The following is a 23,742-nucleotide window of genomic DNA, read 5'->3' on the forward strand; positions in this document are numbered from 1 at the left end:
CTGCCATGGCAGAGGGTGAAGCTCGGTGCCTAGCACCAGCTGTTGTCGGGGAGACTGAGGTTCCCATCCTGCTGACTTCTCCAGGTACCATACTTGCTCCTTCCTCGCTTCTTTTAACTCTTTTTCTTCATTTTTTAATATATGTTTTCTCGTTGTCTCCTGTCCCCCCTTTTCCATAGACCACCAAGCCATAGAGCTGGAGCCATTGGAGGTGGCGGTCGACATAGGCAAGGATGTCATGGAGGGGCGGGTTTAGTTGCTAGGGACACATAGGGGTCCCTCATGGTGATGGAGCATCCTCCGGAGATCATCCTCGCAGAGGGAGAGGCCGTAGAGGTGAAGATTCCTCTCCAGACCATGGGCCCACTCCCCGCCGCCAAGTCCGTCATCAAGATTCTGCCGTCCTCCTCGAGCACGCTGGCCATGGTTTTGGCGCCGCCCAGATCTGGAGCCCCCGGCCAGTCCTCGATGATGGACGCCGAGCTTGCCGAAGAGCTTCAATGCATCCTGGCTCCGCTTTATCAAGAAGCTAGGGAGGCCGATGACTCGATCGTTGTTGCAATGGACTTGTCTTTCATGGAATCCATGGTGGCGGGCGTAAAGGAGATGCAGGCCCGACACAGTCAGAAATGGGTGGAGCTCAAGGAACGGCGTGAATCCGTCGACAAGATGACCAGAAGCTGAAGGATAAGGGCCTGGAGCTGCACGAGTGGCATGATGAGCACTTCAAGGTACTCCTGAAGCAGCAAGCGATGCTCCAGGTGACACGAGAGGGAGTCATGGCTCACGAGGCGCGCCTGGCGGACAACAAGGCTTCCCTAGATGTTAGAGAGCAAGAGATTTCTCCTTGGGAGGAGAAGCTTGAGGCCATTCCTCGCGCCAAGGATGATGAATTGGAGGCTCTTGTTTGCCAGCGCACCAAGGACATGGAGGATAAGCATGCAGTGGCTCTGAATGTTGTTGCCATTGATTCTGCTGCTCGACTGAAGAAGCTCGTTGATGATCTGGTTGCCGTATCTGCTGCCAAGACTGATCTTGGCCGGAAGGTGTCTCAGCGGGTGGAAGATCTCGCCAGGAGTGCCAAGGAGTTGGACGCCCTCAAGGAGGATGCACGGAAGGCAAAGACACACTTAACTGATGCGTGGTCGCAACTTTCTTCCAAGACTCAGAGCCTTGAAGCTGCTGACCGTGAAATCTCAGATCTGAAGGTGATAATCGACACATTGGAGAGCTCGGCGGAGTCATTTGAGTCCCGCCAACAGTTGCTGACCAGGGATTTGGAAAACGCCAATCGTCTTCGGCCGGATGCTGACCACAAGCCGAAGAATTAGATCATCCTGAGAAACCTCTGGGTCAAGAGCCTGATTGACATAGCTGAGCGCCTAGGCGCTCGGGCTGCGGAGATGGGCATGGATGGCCCGTGTTTCTCGTTCGGCCAGCACGAGGTTCCAAGAGCCAAATTGGGGGTCTTCTTCGATGAGCTGATCGAGAAGCTGGGGGTGCATGAAGCGGGGAGGGCCCAGCGCTTCGTGACCGAGTCCCAAAAGCTGGCTCGCAACAGCCTCTTCATGGTCTTGAGAAACATCGCCTGCCGCCACCAAGATCTTGATCTCGACGATGGATTCAAGAAGCCCCCGACAGGCGCCAACATTGAAGCTGGCAAGGAGAAGGTTGCACCACGGACCGACAGGGTCCTCTGGGTCTGAACCGCTCCGCCTGGTCGCCAAGCCAAGTATTGGGCCGATGTTGCCCTGTAATGAAACATGTCGCATATTTTGTGTTTAGTCATCCTATCTCTGACATTTGTGTGAAACTAAGATTCTGGGTTGAATCTTAGTTGCACGTTTATCCCTTTGTGCCCCACATGCTTACGTTCGTATGATCTGTTTCCATGTATGTTTTGGATGCCTGCCGGTATCATATTGCCATGATTGTCGTAAGTGTCTGGCCCTTAACAATCATCTTAGCATGGATTCGTCCCGGTAGGTTTTTCCTAGGTAGTTCTCGGTGCAGCCTCTCATCCTTCAAGCATGGCTCTGGATAGGACAATGGAGCAACCAAAGAAGCTAGCCAAGGTTCCATCACATGAGTAATTTCAAGATACGAACACTAGCTAGGGTTAAGGGATAAACGACTGCAAAGAATTATAAAGCATCAACCAAGAAATGGTAACATGAACTTAGCTTTCATTTTGTGCTTCCCTCTCTTATGCTTAGCTAGGCATGCTGAGTGCGTTTGCGGTGTCTGGCAAAGCAAGAGCCAATCAGGTGGTTTCTTTGTATCCGGTAGGGGCCGATACACATTTCGCTTGGATGGTGGACACAGGGCGTAGTGCTGAGCCTATTTGGCCTTCCTCCCTTTTTCTCTTCTTCTTTTGGGTTAGTCCAGTGGCCGCCAGTGAGCGGGCTGTGCTGACGCAGGCAGCCTTGCCGGTATACACTTGCCGTGGCATCAATCGACAGACTCATACCAGCGTTTCGCTTAGGATTGCCCTAAGTAGGGAAAATTCTGGACCGAGCGTCGAATGGTAGTCATCCAAGCCGACGTCGCCCTGGCTAAAGCGATCCGAATACTAACAAAGGGAAGGGTCGGGGAATAGGAGGCTCATGCCTGGAGGCTCTATGTCTTTTCCCTGAGCAGCGCCCGAACGATGGATGCATCGTCCGGGCCGCTGGAATGCTCTCTTGCCATTAGCGGGGACCATCGTCGCAGATGCGACCGTGGCAAGGCGAGGAGACCAGTGACGTGGTGTGGGAAGGGCTCCGCTCTGCTTCTGCATCTTCGCAGGCACCATGGTCGATGGCGTCGCCGAGCATGCAGATGGTGATGAAGATGACATGCTACTTACATCTTCAGGTTCATGCAAGCAATCCCCCTACATGGCGCGCCAAAGATGTCGTGGGAAACCACGGCGACCTATGGGACCAGGATCGTCCCTTGCTGGTTCGGCAGAGGGAGTCACGTTGCACAAAGAGCATACCAATGTGGGGTAGCACGACAGAGATCACACAGGCGGTTTTACCCAGGTTCGGGCCACCATGAGGCGTAAAACCTTACTCCTGCTTTGATGGATTTATGGTGGAAAGGTGGTGGTGGAGCGTAGTACACTTGCCCAACAAGGGTTGCCTCGGGGCGGCAATGACTAGGCGGGTATGGGAGGTGTGAGTGGCCTAGCTTTCCAACCTTGTACGGTTGCCTTGGACCTCCCTCCTTTTATAGGCTAAGGGGTCACCACGATGGCAAATTATTCATTAGACATTGATATGATAGCAAATAGTGCTATCATACCTAACTCTGCAGGCTGACAGTTCTCATTTAGTGCACCGCTTAGTGTCACGTCGTTGTTTGCTTGACAAGGCTTGCCGGGCTATTCCACCAGCTCCACGCCCGCTCCTTCGACATGTCACTGGACGTATGTCATCTGTGGGTTTCCTTGGTAGGAAGTGGCCACCATGTGGCGAATGGTTGCCACTTAATCATCCCACGGCTTGACATCACACTGATGGATGACGTGGGTCAAGGTGGAGTAGTCGGTGACGTAATCTGGTCTCCGCTAGTCCCGGCAAGCCCTGTTGGGACGCCTTGGTCATCTTCTTATGGGGTGGCCTCGCCCCTTACCGGGCTCGCCTACCCGGCAAGAGAGGCTTATCTCTTGATAATAGATGGCTCCTCTGACTTGGCCTTGGATCCTTTAGACATGCTGGTTGATGTTTTGAATCTCTTGGTCTTTCGTCCACCTTGATCTGATCTTGGTCTGTCCGTGCACGAGTCAGGGGAAAACATGTACCCTTGTATATTTTCCCCGACATATGTCAACCGTCCAATGGACAGGAGGCGCCTATGATAGGTTGACATGTGGCACAGCCCACCTGTGGCCCGCTTAGGTTAAAAAGGCTGGCACAATCAAAATTAGTGAGTTGGCCCATTAACTGTCTGCTTCGAGATGACCCATTGATAGTTAAGGCCTGTAGGAATAGTGTCAAATCGGCCCTTCAACGTCCCGTTCTAGATTTCTCATCATTGCGGCCCATGGTCACTTCCGTCCCGTTAATAGTCCGCTAAGTATTTGGGTCAAATTATGATCTAGTGTGTTTCTGGCATGTTAAAGGTCATGCTACATTTGGGCCCATTGATTGCCCGATAAAACTTTTGGCCCATAAAAGACTGCGAAGGAATTGGGCCATTTTTGGCCAAGTCTGACATTCGGCCTGTCGGCCACCCACTGTGGATTTGGACTAGTTCCGTCCTATTTTGTTTTTCGGTCTATTAATGCCGGATGAAATCCATAGGCCATATGTGGCCCAACGGCACATCGGGCATATTAAAGACCCAAATCAAGCCCGCCTGCACTTCTGGTTTGGTAAAGGCCCGTGTAGTAGGTTGGCGCAATTAAGACCCGTCAGACTTTCGGCTTGTTAAAGATCGGCATTGTAAATGGGACGCCATAAGCTAAGATACATTTTGACCTACTAATGACCAGTGGGTTATTTGGCACATTTCAGTCCCAATTGTCGTTCGGCCTCCTAAAATCCCTGGGTATATTTTATCCCAATTAGGGCCCAATCTAACTTTCGACCTATTAAAGGCCCTTTTATTTATGGGCCACATTAGGCCCATGAGATATTTACACATGTTAACAACCTGTTGTTACTAAGGGCCCAAATTATGTTTAGGCCTGTTTACGGTCCACTATGTCCATGGGCCTATCAAAAATTAGAAAGCTTATGCTGACTTAGGCCCATATATTTTTTGTTGGCTACATGCCGATTATGGCCCATAGTCGTTTTTAGCTGAATTGGGATTGTGGGACGGAGGAATGTTGGCCCGGTGGGCTCCTACGATGCTTTCGGCTGAAAGGAGATCGATGATGCCAAATACATTACTAAGATAAACCTACACTATACAAAAATTGCATCATATTTCTACAGCCTTTGGTAGCACGATAAATATTGTATCACAACAAAATAAATTACAGCATACAACAAAAGGAATGTTGGCATAAAAGTTTAGAGTCCTTGCAGATAAATGCACTATCAGATGTATAGAAGCACAGATCATTTGACCTAAGTGCTAATATTTCAGGCTGTAGAATTGGATGGAGCAGTACAACCTTCCCCCTTTTCCACCATTGCTCTTGAACAAAGAAGCAAATGTATGATAGTCTACTTTCAATACCATTCATATCTTGACGACATTTTTCAACCACTATTATTGTTTCAGAAACGACCTCCATTAGGGATTGGACTTGTGTCTGGAGCATAGATATATCACTCTGTCTAGCCAGAAGATTTCATTTAGTTGGCGATTTGGAAGAAGTTACCTTGACAACCAACCCATACGCAGGAAGGTGCTTTTTGCACTGTTAGTGGAGAGATACCGATGCACCGCAGCAAGAGGTGACATTGTGCCTGTGGTAGCCTTGTCACATTTAGGTTGTTGTGGTTGTTCAATCATTTGTTCCATAGCTTAATGAAAGTTTGAATTTGTAGATTAGTGTACCAGATAAGTTACTAATGAGACAAAAACAAACAAAATAGATTTCACGTTTACACATAACTTATTTTGGTGAACTATTATAATACATTAGCATGTATTTTAGTGCTAACTACATAATAAAATCACTTTCAGAACATATGTCCATGTAGCATGCCTATTGTATTGTCTATTTGCTCACATTTATTGACATCTAAGGATAAAGAGACATGGTTTAAAGTAGGATAAACGTAGTATGGCATCATTCATATCACAGGCAAATAGATATCAAACAAACAGGCTATTGTATCATTGTGTGGGCACGTGAACATCACAACTAGATTACTGATCAAGACCAAAAGAATATCCTTCCTCACTTTTAAATCTTGTAAGGTGAAATGATACATTAAGAAAAATGTGTATAAAAGTGAACATAGTAAGTAAAATTGGTTGCAAACCAAGCAGTTAAATGAACACGCACAGTAACAAGCAGTTGAAAGGCATGAGGATTAAGGACTTACAACAGCGGCTCGAACTGGTGTACTCATGCCCTTCATCTTGCTGGTGTGACAATCGTTGAAGATTTGCACTGTGTTCTGTTCAGGTTCTTTTGGTCCGCACGGGCTTTTGATCCTATTGTCTATTGGAATTTCACTTTAGAGTGGTTGTCTTGTTCTTCAAATAGTTAGCCTAGAAGAAGATAAGATTGTAAGGCACATACGTAAATATGAGTTCAATATGTGATCTGATCACATACATATAACCTACCTGATACTTCAGATCAAACTAGTGTTTAACAAGGGCTATCCAGTCTTCATCCTTAATATATTCCACTAGAGTTGTTTGGGCGATTTCATTGTTAGCCTTGCCTTCAAAGTGAGTTTTCTAAGGTGATACAGATACTGTCGGAGAGCGGCTAAAAAACATGAGTGCATGCTTGTTTAGTTGCATCATCTTTTGGATCCAACTTGAACCTCGTCTGTTGAAAAAAGAATGGGAGTCTCATTAGGAGGAAGCTAGAAATTATGGGACAGAGCAAGAAAATATTTCAAATTGTGATGAATAACATTACTTACGGATAAATGGTCAAGAAAGGTGTTAAAATGGGCATCGTCTTTCTCATTCCTGTACTGGATCCATGTTGGGAGGATACATGCATGACACCTAATGGCAACGGCTATCTCTAACACTAACTTGGCTGTCTCGGTAGCATCACGTGGCCTTTTTAAACCTGCCTCAAAATGGATCTCCATTCTTCCTCCTTTTGATTTTGTTAACCTGTCAAGCATTATCCCTGATATCTGTTTTCTCTTGCACCATGGTGCTAGTTCAATAATGAATATGGAAAGTGTTAGTGCACATCGAAATATGAGAATACATATAAAGGAGCATGCAACTGCAACTTGACTCGGTCAGGTACCGTCTTTGTTGATTCTCATGAGGTTCATCTGATCTTGCCAAGTCCTGTATTGTTAGCATTGCTTCAGAAGTAGTGTTAGGTGTGAAGGCATCTTGGGAACATGCTACTTGTGGAGCATTCAAACGTGTAACTTGTTGAGATGTCGATACAGTTGAAGAAGGTGCTACAACTGGTGGAGCATGGGATACTGTGTTTGTAGATTTAGCCGATGGACATGGACCTTCTACCAGCAGTGTCAGGACCCCGACTCAATGCCACATCGATCTAGCATGTAACACCTCATATCACTTTGCGGCCTCACGCACGGTATCCCCGCGGGTGTCGCCTTACCTTTGCCCGGGACCGTTTGCGCCTTTTGGCACACATATATGATAGTGTCGCTAGCATCCATATGATAAGGAGCCCGGGCTGACATGGCTAGTCGTAAACCCAAAGTGGCACAAACTTACAGGGACAGGCATCCATGACCCAGCATCGAACGTGTCGGTCATCAGCGAGTGAATCTAGGCTGTAGCACTGGGCTAGCAGGACTCCGGTGAACCGGGCTGTAGCGGGCTAACAGTACTCCGGTATTCATCGCGTGACATTTCCCCGAAGGGACAGACACAGGAATGAAGAAGGACAGATGCCGTCCAGCCTAAGTGTTCTGGAGCAGTAGCAAGCTACCATGGCTCAGTGGAAGCACTAGGAGACATTTCCCGGTAAGAGAGGCTACTAAGGATAAACAACTAGATAGTCAGATCCCACACATACCAAGCATTTCAATAACATACACACAATATGCTTGATATGTACAAATACAACATGGCATCACAACATGACTCTACAACTAAAGTATTTTATTCAGTAGGCTCCGAGGAGCGAGATATTACAATCATGGGTCTCATGACCCAACATTCAGAGCAAACAAGTCAAGCACAAGCGAAAGCTTAACATGTCTGAGTACAGACATTTATAAATGAAAAAGGCTGAGAAGCCTGACTATCTACCAGATCCTGCCGAGGGCACAAGATCGTAGCTGAGGTAACAAGCTAAACGTCGAAGTCCACGTGGTACTACTAGCGAGTCTAAAGTCTCTCTGCAAAAACATAAATTAAGCAACGTGAGTACAAATGTACCCAGCAAGACTTACATCAGATCTAACTACATATGCATCATTATCAACAAGGGGATGGTGGGGTTTAACTGCAGCAAGCCAGCTTTGACTCGGTGGCTATCCTGAACTACGACTGCAAGTAACTCTTTTGAGGTGGCGCACACGAGTCCACATATTCACCATATCAATACACCACTATGGATCTGCTCCCGTCTCCCTACGAGAACGCCATCCATAGCACTCACGCTTATCTTGCGCATTTTAGAGTATCCACTTTCACTTGTCTATGAACTATACAGGCAACCCAGAAGTCCTTTTCCGCGGACAGGGCTATTCGAATAGATGATGTTAACCCTGCAGGGGTGTACTTCTTCACAAACGCTCTCACCACTTACCGACGTTTATACGACATGTACCGGCAACCTTCAAGCGGAAGCCCAACGAGGGTGTCGGCCACGACCTGACTAACCACACAAGTCTCTCGTCCAGGTTTATCGCCTATTCGGTTTCCATCCGCAAGGAGATCCGGCCGGGGTGTCGCTCACGGCCCCATACGATGTGTGCAGGGTTCCCAAGCCCACCTCGACGGGTGGATCTACGCTTGGTACACCGTGCCACGGTGCCTAGTCTGTCCCAAGCCCACCTGTACCGGATGCCACTTGGTAGACTACTAACACAACCTACAAACACCAGAAACTAGTTGCAACTCCTGGACAGAGATCATGTTGATTAATAAGTCGAGAGGGGTCGAGTTACCGGAACCCAATGTGTGGTAGTAACTGTTCATGGATCACAAACACAGAACTCAGTTCCTGAGGACGGCTGCAATGAGACCACCCACCATGTACTCCTACATGGCCTCTCACCGCTACCTTTACCAAATCATGTTCACACACTTAGCTCACACACAGTAGGACATGTTCACACACCTCCGATTCATCCCCGATGAATCAGACCTGACTCAACTCTAAGCAGTAGCAGGCATGACAAACAAGCATGAATGAGTAGGCACAACATGGCTCAAACAACTCCTACTCATGCTAGTGGGTTTCATCTATTTACTATGGCAATGACAGGTCATGCAAAGGATAAAGGGGTTCAGCTACCGCAGCAAGTAACAGATGAATCGTTGTTGTCCTAATGCAGTAAAAGAGAGCAGGAGCGAGAGAGTGGGATTTTATTGGAATGAACAAGGGGGTTTTGCTTGCCTGGCACTTCTGAAGATAGTATAGTTCTTCATCGGTGTCATCGAACTCATCGTCGGAACAACGTCTACTGAGAGGGGACAAATACCGGCAAACAAGGAAGAACACAATCAATGCTATGCAACAATATGATGCATGATCATGACATGGCAATATGATGTGGTTTGAGGTAATGCAACTAGCAACCAGATTAAATGAAGTTGGTTTGAATACAAGATTCAAATTCAAACTCCATATGTAATTATTCAAATGCCATTTAATTGATTTGACCTAACAGTGAACAAAAGTTGTTCTAACATGCATGAAAATGGTACCGATGGATAGATTGGATTTTTCTGATCATTTTCATATATAAATTATTTCATTCTGAGCTACGGTTGAATTTATATGAATTTTGGAAGTTTGGGATATTTCCTGGAATTTCCTGGATTATTTTTATTCCAGAAAACGATTAATTGCGTCGGTACTACATCACTGTGACGTCAGCGGTCAACGGGCTGGTCCAGGTCAAACCTGACCAATGGGGTCCACTGGTCAGTGACTCAAGGCTAGTTAGAGTCGCTGACATGTGGGCCAGGTCAAAGTCCACGTTATCTTGTTCAAAACTGATGCGTGGGCCTACTATTTTAAATAACTAATCTAGTTATTTTTGTTAAGCAGTAAACTAACAGGTGGGTCCCACTGTCAGCGTCTAGTGTTAGACTAACAGGGTTAGTTAGCCCTAATCTAATGACTGCCATGCGAGCTAACCGGTGATTAGCCGCCGGTGCTAAGCAGGGTGCGGCGGCGCTCCTCGTCCGGCCATCTCCTTCGACTAGAGCTCACGCGGCTGGGCTTTACGGATGCAGTGCATCGAGGCGCATCGGTTGGTGGCCGTGGGTGGTGCCGGGGTGGACTACAGCGGCGACGGCAAGGACGACAACGGCGGCCGGAGCTCGGCTAAGCGCGGGCGCAGTGTTGTAGCTCGTAGGCGAGTGAACGGAGGTGCTAGGCAGCACCTAAAGGCAGCAGGAGCACGTCGGAGCTACTACGCGAGGCGGAGGTGCTCGGGGGCACGGAGCTCGCTGGCCATGGCAGACGGCGGCTTCGGGCGCTCACGGGGCAGCGGCTACGGGGCACGCGCGCGAGAGAGAGGTGAGGGGAAAGGAAAAGGGGCTCACGGCGGACTCGCGGAGCAGCTCAATGGGCTCGGGGAAGCTTTGGTTGCCGCGAATACGATGACGGTGATCCACGGTGGCCGAGGCCTAAGATGACGATGGTGGCGTCGCTTCGCGCGTCCCGCAGGCGCGAGCTTCGTCCTGGGGCTCCTTGGCGTCTAGGTGGAGCCTCTGGACAGCACAGAGAGGCGAGGGAGAGGCGATGGCCGCGGTTGTGCTCGGCGGCGGCGACGACAGCGCTCGGTGGTTGTGTGTGAGAGAGCCAGAGGACGAGAGGGAGAACGGCGAGTGAGAGAGAGGGAACAGGGGCTTCGAGGCGTCTCCGTGGCGTTGCTAGAAGGGGCCGGGGAAGCAGGAGGTGGCTAGAGCAGCGTCGGTGCTCGCGACGCACCTGGTTGTCCTCCTGGCAGAGGAGGAAGATGACAAGGGGGCACTGGTGGGCTGGGCCACCAGCTGGGCTGCCAGCAAGCTACAGTAGCGGGCCGCAGGTGGGTGCATGTAAGTCCTTCTACTCTATTTTATATTTTCTGTTTTGTTTTCTATTTTCTGTAATTTGTTTTTGATTTAGTTTTCAAACTAAATCAGATTTACTGCTTCTAATAAATATTGTGTGGGCTAGTTGAGCTATTCCAGAGCCCCACACAAATTTACAGAATCATTGGACTTATATTAAATACATAGCAAATATAAATCCAATGCAAATAGTTGTTGCATTAACTCCAAATGCCCAAAATAAATATTTATGAGCTCCTAAAAATATTGGTTTGAATTTTACCTCTGGCCAATATTTTCAGGAGAAACATGAACATTTTCTTGGACCTATTTGAAGAAATTTTTATCTTGGTCATTTTCAGAAATAATTTCCGAGGCTTCCACATGTCCCCATTTCAAATTCATTGAAATTTAAACATGATGCACACATGACTAGCTAGTCTAGGTCATACCAGAACTAGGGATGTGACAACTCACCCCCACTAAGCAAGAATCTCGACCCGAGATTCAAGCGTAGGGTAAGACGAAGGGAAAACACAACCTAACACAATATTCACGATCTAGGTTGCCCTTCATAAGAACATTGATTCAATCACCATCTTGTCTCGACATCTTGTTCTGAGAACTCCAGCTAACATGACAAGGAGAGAAGAAGGGGATTTTAGAAGAATCGATCTTCTCGAAGATCAAACAACTCAGGATTAATTCATGGAATGAGACAACAACATCTCTCAAACTGAGACACGTAGCACCCATCTAGAGGGATGGAGTGGAACAGGTGATGAGGGTTCACTAGGTAGGCAACAATTCCACACATAAGAAGGTGGTGAACGGTTGTCAACGTAGCGAGGGGTTGAGTTGGCATGATACCATAACGAGACACCTTAGGGATGGTGACTCGTAGATATATCCCCTTAAGTGGCAAAAAGAATTACCTTTGGAATAGAGATCATTGAGACTCTCTATACCAGCCTAGGGCAAATCTCGACCGGTCGTTTGGAGGAGTTTGGTAGAATGTCATACCCGGATTAGAATGGATGATGTGGATTACCTTGTTGAAAACAACACAAGGGATGATTTTAGTAACTAGGAAGAAGCTCAACAGTAGAGAGTGAGTCCACTGTTTGAAAAGTTATAGCATAACCGAGGAAACTGAGAGCACTATGTAAATAATGCCGACGATAAAACCTAGCACTTGCGTGTGCTCTCAAGAACTTGAGCATTTCCATATTCATCAAGGTTTTACCAATATCCGTGTCAAGGATCCTGGCAACACAACATACTACCATGATGAATGGTGATGGACGATGCAGATGCAAAAAGGAGATAACACTTTCTCAGAGTTCACCTTGGCGGAGCCAAGGGGAAAAATCTGGATGATCGACCGAGAGACATTTAGCACTCCGCTTCTAATGTTCTCCTTGATGTGCTAGCGCAACCCATTTATTAAACTGGGTTGATATCTAGGACATCAAGTAAAGGTCGGACTTCGGGAACACAGAAATCATAAGGAATAACTACGAAAGTAAATCCATAAGAAATCCTGATGGGGAGGTGGCCAACTTCATCAATCAAGATACTACAATAATAGGTCTTCCGGCTGGGTGTGTTGGCCACGACATCCACTTTACCGATTATCGAGGGACCAATATTATAGTTCTTGGGAAATGTTCCAACCATCATATCTGCCTGAGATTCAGATCTAGTTGGTGTCAGGATATTCTAGACTCATCGAGTCTAGAAAGAAAAATGAAAGTTTGCAACACAAATCTATGAAATGACGTTGCGAGATTCTCGGGAAATGGACTATGATAGCAAGCTCCAAAACATGAGCTGGTTCTGCTACACACATGTGAACACGCTGTCCCAGATAAACATGATCACATGGTGGTCTTACAATAAAACACTACCGAATCTTGGTAGGGAACCATCATCGGAATAACAAAGTCTTGTGCATATACCTTTGGGTCCTTAAGGGTTAACACTCAAGAACTTCTTTTCCTTAAACAATTCAATCAGTGGCTTGGTGTGCTAGGGAATACATATGGAGTGGAGGTAATTAATCTACCAAATCATAGAATACATTCGCACATGCATGACTGACTTGGGACGATTCCAGAGGAAACAAAACTAACTTTCTCGAATTCATGGCGACAACTTTCACCAATTGCACATGAATTAGAGGAAGTCACTTCTTTCATCCAAGCATATCCTTCATGAACGGAACACGAAGATAATGCTTACACAAGTTTCCAACACTAGCCTGATATTCATCATGAATTATGGAGGAGATAAAATGCTGCTGATGGGCTCAACAACAATTCATCAGAATTTCCATATCACTAGAATTCCGCCATTATGTGAACAAGGTGATAGCATTGGTCGAACCAAAGAATATAATGGTGTATGCTCGAGGAACAACCACGAGTAAGACAACATTACAAATATCGTTGGTTCTGATTTGATTTGATGATAGCCCATATGCAAATCAAAGGTTTGGTAAGACAATAGATCCAGCAATTGATCACAAGGATCAATCAATGAAGATATCATATTTCTTCAACACTCACGCACAAGGATATCCCTTTGTAATGAACTGAGTCGGACAAGCTTTTATCTTCCAACTCTCCAAGTTGTCATTTAGCTTAGCCAACTAGTTTAGGGTATCCAACACAGATTCTTGGAGACTGGGTGGCTTGGAGGAAAACCAACATGATCGCAAACTCAACATAGAGGTCACGTGACAACCGGGTAATATTTCCGAGAAGATATTCGGAACATCACGAACCATCAATACGTTACTAAGCTTGAGAACAATCTTGCTTTTCAGGGCAAGACGATGTGATCAAAAGAGCGTGGAATTGAATAATCCTAACTCACTGATCGAAGAGTGCACCAGAAATAAGGACTAGATAGCGCGATCAACCTTAGGGTGATGAATCAATAATCAACACACTAAGAATGAGGATATTGTCCATTAACTACCAAGAAACGGAGTTGCTAGAAATATAGATTTCACACATCACGATTCATTTGTCGGTGTTCCGGTTACAACAACACGGGGATCGAGAAACGAATAATGAGTACGAGAAGTATCACTGTATCAAGAGTTCATAGGATGGTGTGCAATTCCCATGACATTCCTGATATAAGATGGTAATACCTCAAGGTAGAACAGACCAGAAGCTGGATTGCATTTTGATCTGCGAGGTACAACTACTTTGACCCAATCCTGGATGTGGATGAGGTACTGGAGTTTGTTTCTCCTAGTCATTCCGGGATAGAATGGCTTGACGGACCACAAGAGTAATAGGCATCGATGAATGAATGCACGCATACTCTTGACTATCAATTGATAGATGAAGGTCACAAGACAACTAAAAGGGACAACTCAAAAGAACATATGATTTTCTGAGTTGCGGATGCATAGATTTAGTATGTCAAACAAAGCTCAATATATTTCTTCCGGATAACCCATGCAGAAAGGTTGAACTGGCAGAGTCACAATATAAAATGAAGAACTCATCGAGAGCACTCCTATTATGATCTTTTGATCCAACAAACTTCTGCCATAAGTGGTTCATAGTATTTGGAAGAAGGAAATACCATGGACCTTGAGGACTATCGCAAAGGTTACTATGATCCTAAAGGGACTAGCAAACACTATCAACATGAAGTAAGTAGGGTGAATCTAGGGTTTGGAGACCCAGGAGTAGAATGCCTACTAACTATGTGGCATCACGGGATGCTTTCGATAATGACGGCCAGAATCATCACACTGGAAACACAGATCCTGGCTAGACCACTAGATGATCCCCTAAAACACCTAGGGTCATAATATTAACTCCAACATATGTGTCGAGGCAATAAAGTACCTCAACTCACTAATTTGTGTGATCAATCTGACCAAAGGGACATCGGGGACGGGAAGAAGGGATTTGCAAATGCATCAGACCGTTTAAAAACCTGGGATGACTCGGACAGCATAACGGCTGTAAATGCTCGAAAAGATTTGAGACATGCTACAAAAATGGTGGCATAACCACTCGATCATCATAAAATCAAGGTTCTGAGATCAACTATGAACACACAGAAGATAGTAGGAGCTGAACTCAAGTTTAGAACCATCACTCCTATAGGTCTACGGATTAGTAACACGTGATCCTGATAGAAAGAAGAGAAAGCCTAGTTCTTAATCCCCGTAGAAGAGAAGAGGTTGACTCAGATCAGAAGGGCATAAGGTATAAGGAGTAAAAAGAGCCTTACGTTCCATCCCACAATCAATTCCCTTATATAACTAAAGAATTTCTAGACTCAACTTCGACCAGTTTGGCTTGGTAATCCTACAGGCAGTCAGGCTCTGATACCAAAGCTGTCAGGACCCCGACTCAATGCCACATCGATCTAGCATGTAACACCTCATATCACTTTGCGGCCTCACGCACGGTATCCCCACGGGTGTCGCCTTACCTTTGCCCGGGACCGTTTGCGCCTTTTGGCACACGTATATGATAGTGTCGCTAGCATCCATATGATAAGCAGCCCGGGCTGACATGGCTAGTCGTAAACCCAAAGTGGCACAAACTTACAGGGATAGGCATCAATGACCCAACATCGAACGTGTCGGTCATCAGCGAGTGAATCCAGGCTGTAGCACTGGGCTAGCAGGACTCCGGTGAACTGGGCTGTAGCGGGCTAACAGGACTCCGGTATTCATCGCGTGACATTTCCCCGAAGGGACAGACACAGGAACGAAGAAGGACACATGCCGGCCAGCCTAAGTGTTCCGGAGCAGTAGCAAGCTACCATGGCTCAGTGGAAGCACTAGGAGACATTTCCCGGTAAGAGAGGCTACTAAGGATAAACAACTAGAGAGTCAGATCCCACACATACCAAGCATTTCAATAACATACACACAATATGCTCAATATGTGCAAATACAACATGGCATCACAACATGACTCTACAACTCAAGTATTTTATTCAGTAGGCTCCGAGGAGCGAGATATTACAATCATGGGTCTCATGACCCAACATTCAGAGGAAACAAGTCAAGCACAAGCGGAAGCTTAACATGTCTGAGTACAGACATCTATAAATGAAAAAGGCTGAGAAGCCTGACTATCTACCAGATCCTGCCGAGGGCACAAGATCGTAGCTGAGGTAGCAAGCTAAACGTCGAAGTCCATGCGGTACTACTAGCAAGTCTGAAGTCTCTCTGCAAAAACATACATTAAGCAACGTGAGTACAGATGTACCCAGCAAGACTTACGTCAGATCTAACTACATATGCATCATTATCAACAAGGGGATGGTGGGGTTTAACTGCAGCAAGCCAGCTTTGACTCGGTGGCTATCCTGAACTACGACTGCAAGTAACTCTTTTGAGGTGGCGCACACAAGTCCACATATTCACCATATCAATACACCACTATGGATCTGCTCCCGTCTCCCTACGAGAACGCCATCCATAGCACTCACGCTTATCTTGCGTATTTTAGAGTATCCACTTTCACTTGTCTATGAACTGTACAGGCAACCCAGAAGTCCTTTACCGCGGACACGGCTATTCGAATAGATCATATTAACCCTGCAGGGGTGTACTTCTTCACACACGCTCTCACCACTTACCGCCGTTTACACGACATGTACTCGGCAACCTTCAAGCGGAAGCCCAGCGAGGGTGTCGGCCACGACCTGACTAACCACACAAGTCTCTCGTCCAGGTTTATCGCCTATTCGGGTTCCATCCGCAAGGAGATCCGGCCGGGGTGTCGCTCACGGCCCCAAACGATGTGTGCAGGGTTCCCAAGCCCACCTCGACGGGTGCATCTACGCTTGGTACACCGTGCCACGGTGCCTAGTCTGTCCCAAGCCCACCTGTACCGGGTGCCACTTGGTAGACTACTAACACTACCTACAAACACCAGAAACTAGTTGCAACTCCTGGACAGAGATCATGTTGATTAATAAGTCGAGAGGGGTCGAGTTACCGGAACCCAATGTGTGGTAGTAACTGTTCCTGGATCACAAACACAGAACTCAGTTCCTGAGGACGGCTACAATGAGACAACCCACCATGTACTCCTACATGGCCTCTCACCGCTACCTTTACCAAATCGTGTTCACACACTTAGCTCACACACAGTAGGACATGTTCACACACCTCCGATTCATCCCCGATGAATCAGACCTGACTCAACTCTAAGCAGTAGCAGGCATGACAAACAAGCATGAATGAGTAGGCACAACATGGCTCAAACAACTCCTACTCATGCTAGTGGGTTTCATCTATTTACTGTGGCAATGACAGGTCATGCAAAGGATAAAGGGGTTCAGCTACCGCAGCAAGTAACAGATGAATCGTTGTTGTCCTAATGCAGTAAAAGAGAGCAGGAGCGAGAGAGTGGGATTTTATCGGAATGAACAAGGGGGTTTTGCTTGCCTGGCACTTCTGAAGATAGTATAGTTCTTCATCAGTGTCATCGAACTCATCGTCGGAACAACATCTACTGAGAGGGGACAAATACCGACAAACAAGGAAGAACACAATCAATGCTATGCAACAATATGATGCATGATCATGACATGGAAATATGATGTGGTTTTAGCTAATGCAACTAGCAACCAGATTAAATGAAGTTGGTTTGAATACAAGATTCAAATTCAAACTCCATATGTGACTATTCAAATGCCATTTAATTGATTTGACCTAACAGTGAACAAAAGATGTTCTAACATGCATGAAAATGGTACAAATGGATAGATTGGATTTTTCTAGTCATTTTTCATATATAAATTATTTCATTCTAAGCTACGGTTGAATTTATATGAATTTTGGAAGTTTGGGATATTTCCTGGAATTTCCTGGATTATTTTTATTCCAGAAAACGATTAATTGCGTCGGCACTACGTCACTGTGACGTCAGTGGTCAACGGGCTGGTCCAGGTCAAACCTGACCAATGAGGTCCACTGGTCAGTGACTCAGGGCTAATTAGAGTCACTGACATGTGGGCCAGGTCAAAGTCCACGTCAGCTTGGTCAAAACTGACGAGTGGGCCTACTGTTTTAAATAACTAATCTAGTTATTTTTGTTAAGCAGTAAACGAACAGGTGGGTCCCACTGTCAGCGTCTAGTGTTAGACTAACAGGGTTAGTTAGCCCTAATCTAATGACTGCCACGCGAGCTAACCAGCGATTATCCGCCGGTGCTAAGCAGGGTGCGGCGGCGCTCCTCGTCTGGCCATCTCTGGCGACTAGAGCTCACGCGGCTGGGCTCTACGGATGCAGCGCATCGAGGCGCATCGGTTGGTGGCTGTGGGTGGTGCCGGGGTGGACTACAGCGGCGACGGCAAGGACAACAACGGCGACCGGAGCTCGGCTAAGCGCGGGCGCGGTGCTGTAGCTCGTAGGCGAGTGAACGGAGGTGCTAGGCAGCACCTAAAGGCAGCAGGAGCACGTCGGAGCTACTACGCGAGGCGGAGGTGCTCGGGGGCACGGAGCTCGCCGGCCATGGCGGACGGCGGCTTCGGGCGCTCGCGGGGCAGCGACTACGGGGCACGCGCGAGAGAGAGAGGTGAGGGGAAAGGAAGAGGGGCTCACGGCGGACTCGCAGAGTAGCTCAATGGGCTCGGGGAAGCTTTGGTTGCCGCGAATACGACGACGGCGATCCATGGCGGCCGAGGCCTAAGACGACGATGGTGGCGTCGCTTCGCGCGTCCCGAGGGCGTGAGCTTCATCTTGGGGCTCCTTGGCGTCTAGGTGGAGCCTCTGGACAGCGCAGAGAGGCGAGGGAGAGGCGATGGCCGCGGTTGTGCTCGGCGGCAGCGACGATAGCGCTCGGTGGTTGCGTGCGAGAGAGCCAGAGGACGAGAGGGAGAACGGCGAGTGAGAGAGAGGGAACAGGGGCTTCGAGGCGTCTCCGTGGCGTTGCTAGAAGGGCCCGGGGAAGCAGGAGGTGGCCAGAGCAGCGTCGGCGCTCGCCACACACCTGGTTGTGCTCCTGGCAGAGGAGGAAGATGACAAGGGGGCGCTGGTGGGCTGGGCCGCCAGCTGGGCTTCCAGCAAGCTACAGTAGCGGGCCGCAGGTGGGTGCAGGTAAGTCCTTCTGCTCTATTTTATATTTTTGTTTTGTTTTCTATTTTCTGTAATTTGTTTTTGATTTAGTTTTCAAACTAAATCAAATTTACTGCTTCTAATAAATATTGTGTGGGCTAGTTGAACTATTCCAGAGCCCCACACAAATTTACAGAATCATTGGACTTATATTAAATATATAGCAAATATAAATCCAATGCAAATAGTTGTTGCATTAACTCCAAATGCCCAAAATAAATATTTATGAGCTCCTAAAAATATTGGTTTGAATTTTACCTCTGGCCAATATTTTCAGGAGAAATACGAACATTTTCTTGGACCTATTTGAAGAAATTTTTATCTTGGTCATTTTCAGAAATTATTTCCGAGGCTTTCACATGTCCCCATTACAAATTCATTGAAATTTAAACATGATGCACACATGACTAGCTAGTCTAGGTCATACCAGAACTAGGGATGTGACAAGTAGAATCTTGAGGGAAGCTCCTTTTACGTTGCACCCTACGAGTAACACCACCCCCTACTATAATCTTTTCTTTGCTCTTTTTGACTTTGCCATATCAGGATGTACCCACAACACAAAAGAATAAAATTTGCTCTTCAGAACTCATTGATGCATGATACAGACGAGAAATACTTTGATGTAAGACAACCATATGAGGAGGATGGAATATGTATGGAAAACATGACAACATGACATATTCACACCTACGATGTTTAAACTAAGCAGAAGGATTTTCAAGAATTAGAAGCAATGCAATCTAGACACCATGTGAAAGATGCAACCAATATCACTGTGCCAAGTTAAAAGTGTCTTGTCATAAGTGGCATTTCAAGAAATTAGAAGCAGTACAAGCTAGATATCAATGCAAGATGCTAGATAGCAATCCAGGATGCAACCAATATCACACTAGCAAGTTAAAGGCATCCCATAATAAGTGATTGATACAGGATACATAACAATAGTACTTTGATGTAAGAACATGATGTGATAGATAGATGCAGTGTATTCTAGAAACAGAAATGCATGTCATATGCAGATGTATAACGTATAAAGTCAGCAGGTGCAATCTAATTAAATTAGAAGAAAATACAAGCTAGACACCATATGCAACATGCAACCAATTATCACAGTGTCAACTTAGAGCAAGCACATGCGATGGTGAATTAGGGGTAATGAACTCCTCATATAGAATTGGAACTTTAACTGCAGTAGCAGTAACAGTGGAAAATCTAGAGAGCCTCCGTTTGCATCGGTCTGGAGGACCGCCAACATCCCCTAATTTACTCTTTTCCTTCCTCTTTTTTGATATTGCCTTCTGAAGTCAAAACCACAAGAAAAATAATAAAATTAGTTCTGCATAACTCGTTGATGCATAATACAAATGAACACTACTTTGATGTAAGGCAACCGCATGATAGGAGGATGAATATATACGAAAAAGGACAACATTGCATATCCACATCTATGGTAGGAGGATGGAATATGTATGAAAAATAGTAAGAAGAAGGCATTTCAACAAAACTAGAAGAAATGAAAGCTAGGCACCATATGAACATGCAACCAATATCACTCAACCAGGTAAAAAGTGTCTCATCATAAGTGTAATTTCAACAAATTAGAAGCAATACAAGCTACAAGACAATGCAAGATGCAACATATCATAGTACCAAGTTAAATGTGTCTTCTGGTAAGTGATTGTTGCAGGATACACAAGAGTACTTTGATGTAATAACATGGTGTGATAGACAGATTTATTATGTTCCAGAAACATGAACACGAGGCATATTCACAGGTATAATGTGTAAGCTAAGCAGATGCAATTCAACAAAATTAGAAGCAATACAAACTAGACATCATACGAAACATGCAACCACATATAACAGTGTTAAGTTAGAGCAAGCACCTATGATGGTGGAGTAGGGGAGATGTGATCATCATCTACACAGCTACATTGACTGTCTAGCCTTGCGTTGTCTTGCAAATCTTGTTGGGAGGATGGCAGAGTAGAATCTAGAGAGACCCTCTGTTTCAGTTGCTCGGAATGACCACCATCATCCACTGCCTTACTAATTTCATTCCGTTGTATTGATTTTGCATTGTGAAGTCAAATCGATATGAAAAAGGAATAAAATTGTCTCTTCAGAACTCATTCATGCATGATACTGATGAATACTACTCTAATGAAAGGCAAATACATGATACGAAGATGGAATATACGAAAAACAGGATGACATGACATATTCACACCTATGACGTGGTAACTAAGCAGAAGACATTTCAACAAATTAGAAGCACTGCAAGCTAGACACCATATGAAAGATGCAACCAATATCACTCTGCGCAGTTAAAACTGCCCGGTGCTTCAACAAATTATAAGCAGTATATGCTAGAAATCACATGCAAGATGCAACCAATATCATAGTGCCAACTTAATCAGGACTCATCATAAGTTATTAATGCGGGATAGGCAAGAACAATAATCTGATTTAAGAACATGGTGTGATCATATATAGTATGTTCTAGAAATAGGAACATGTGTCATATTCATAGGTATAAAGTGTAATGTAAGCAGATGCAATACAACAAATTTAGAAGCAATACAAGATAGACATCATAAGCAACATGCAACCACATACAATAGTTCCATGTTAGAGAAAATACATGTGATGATGGAGTAGGGGAGATGTGATCATCATCTACATAGCTACGTTGACTGTCTAGACTTGCGTTATCTTGCGAATCTTGTTGGGACGATGGCGGAGTAGAATCTATAGAGACCCACCATTTCAGTTGCTCGGAAGGACAACCATCATCCAACGCCTTACTAATTTCATCCTGCTTTATTGATTTTGCATTGTGAAGTCAAACTAATAAGAAAAGGAATAAATTACGCTCTTCAGAACTAATTCATGCATGAAACTGACGAGCACTACTCTGATAAAAGGCAAACTCATGATACGAGGATGGAATATGCATGAAAAACTGGATGTCATGACATATTCACACCTATGATGTGGAAACTAAGCATGTGGCACTTCAACAAATGAGAAGCATAGCAAGCTAGACACCATAGGGAAGATGGAACCAATATCACTGTGCCAAGTTAAAACTATGTCGTCATAGGTGGCATTCAACAAATTAGAGGCGATACATGCTTAAAATCATATGCAAGACACAACCAATATCGCACTGCCAACTTAAATATGTCTCATCATAAGTGACTGATGCAGGATACACAAGAACAATAGTTTGATCTAAGAAAATGGAGTGATAAGCATATATAGTATGTACCAAAAACAGGAAGGGGTGTCTGATACATCTCCAACATATCTATAATTTTTTATTATTCCATGCTATTATATTATCCATCTTGGATGTTTTATATGCATTTATATGCTATTTTATATTATTTTTGGGACTAACCTATTAACCTAGAGCCCAGTGCCAGTTTATGTTTTTTTCCTTGTTTTTGAGTTTTACGGAAAAGGATACCAAACGGAGTCCAAATGACCTGGGAATTTACGGTGAATTTTTATGGACCAGAAGAAGCCCCCGAAGCAAAAGAGTTGGGTCAGAAGAGCCACGAGGCCTCCACAAGGGTGGAAGGCGCACCCCGCTAGGGCGCGCCTTCCAGTCTTCTGGCTCCTTGTTGACCCCCCCCCCCCCTAACTTGTTCTCGACGCCAAAAATTCCTATAAATATAGAAACCCCCAGAAATAAACCTAGATCAGGAGTTCCACTGCCGCAAGCCTATGCAGCCATGAAAAACCTCTCGGGACCCTGTTTCGGCACCCTGCTGGAGGGGTAATCCATCACCGGTGGCCATCTTCATCATCCCAGCGCTCTCCATGATGAGGAGGGAGTAGTTCATCCTCGGGTCTGAGGGTATGTATGAGTAGCTATGTGTTTAATCTCTCTCTCTCTCCCTCTCTCTCTCCCTCTCTCTCTCGTGCTCTTGATATGGCACGATCTTGATGTAGCGCAAGCTTTGCTATTATAGTTGGATCATATGATATTTCTCCCACTCTACCTTCTTATAATGGATTGAGTTTTTCCTTTGAAGTTATCTTATTGTATTAAGTCTTTATGGATTTGAGAACACTTGATGTATGTCTTGCATCTGGTTAATCTGTGTGACAATGGGATATTCACGTGATCCACTTGATGTTTGTTTTGGTGATCAACTTGCGGGTTTTTTGACCTTGTGAACTGATGCATAAGGGTTGGCACACGTTTTTGTCTTGACTCTCTAGTAGAAACTTTGGGGCACTCTTTCAAGTTCTTTGTGTTGGTTTGAATAGATGAACCTGAGATTGTGTGATGCATATTGTATAATCAAACCCCCGGATACTTGTGGTGACATTGGAGTATTTAGGTGACATTAGGGTTTTGGTTGCTGTGTGTCTTAAGGTGTTATTTTAGTACGAACTCTAGGGCTATTTGTGACACTTATAGGAATAGCCCAATAGATCAATCAGAAAGAATAACTTTGAGGTGGTTTCATACCCTACAATAATCTCTTCGTTTGTTCTCCGCTATTAGTGACTCTTTGTTGCACCTTGAGAGATTGTTATATGATCCAATTATGCTATCGTTGTTAAGAGAACTTGCACTAGTGAAAGTATGAACCCTAGGCCTTGTTTCCAAGCATTGCAATACCGTTGTCGCTCACTTTTGTTACTTTCTACCTTGATGTTTTTATATTTTCAGATTACAAAAACATATATCTACCATCCATATTGCACTTGTATCTCCATCACTTGCCGAACTGGTGCACCTATACAATTTACCATTGTAT

This window comes from Triticum aestivum, chromosome 1B, assembly GCF_018294505.1.
Source record: "Triticum aestivum cultivar Chinese Spring chromosome 1B, IWGSC CS RefSeq v2.1, whole genome shotgun sequence".
NCBI classification, from domain to species: domain Eukaryota; kingdom Viridiplantae; phylum Streptophyta; class Magnoliopsida; order Poales; family Poaceae; genus Triticum; species Triticum aestivum.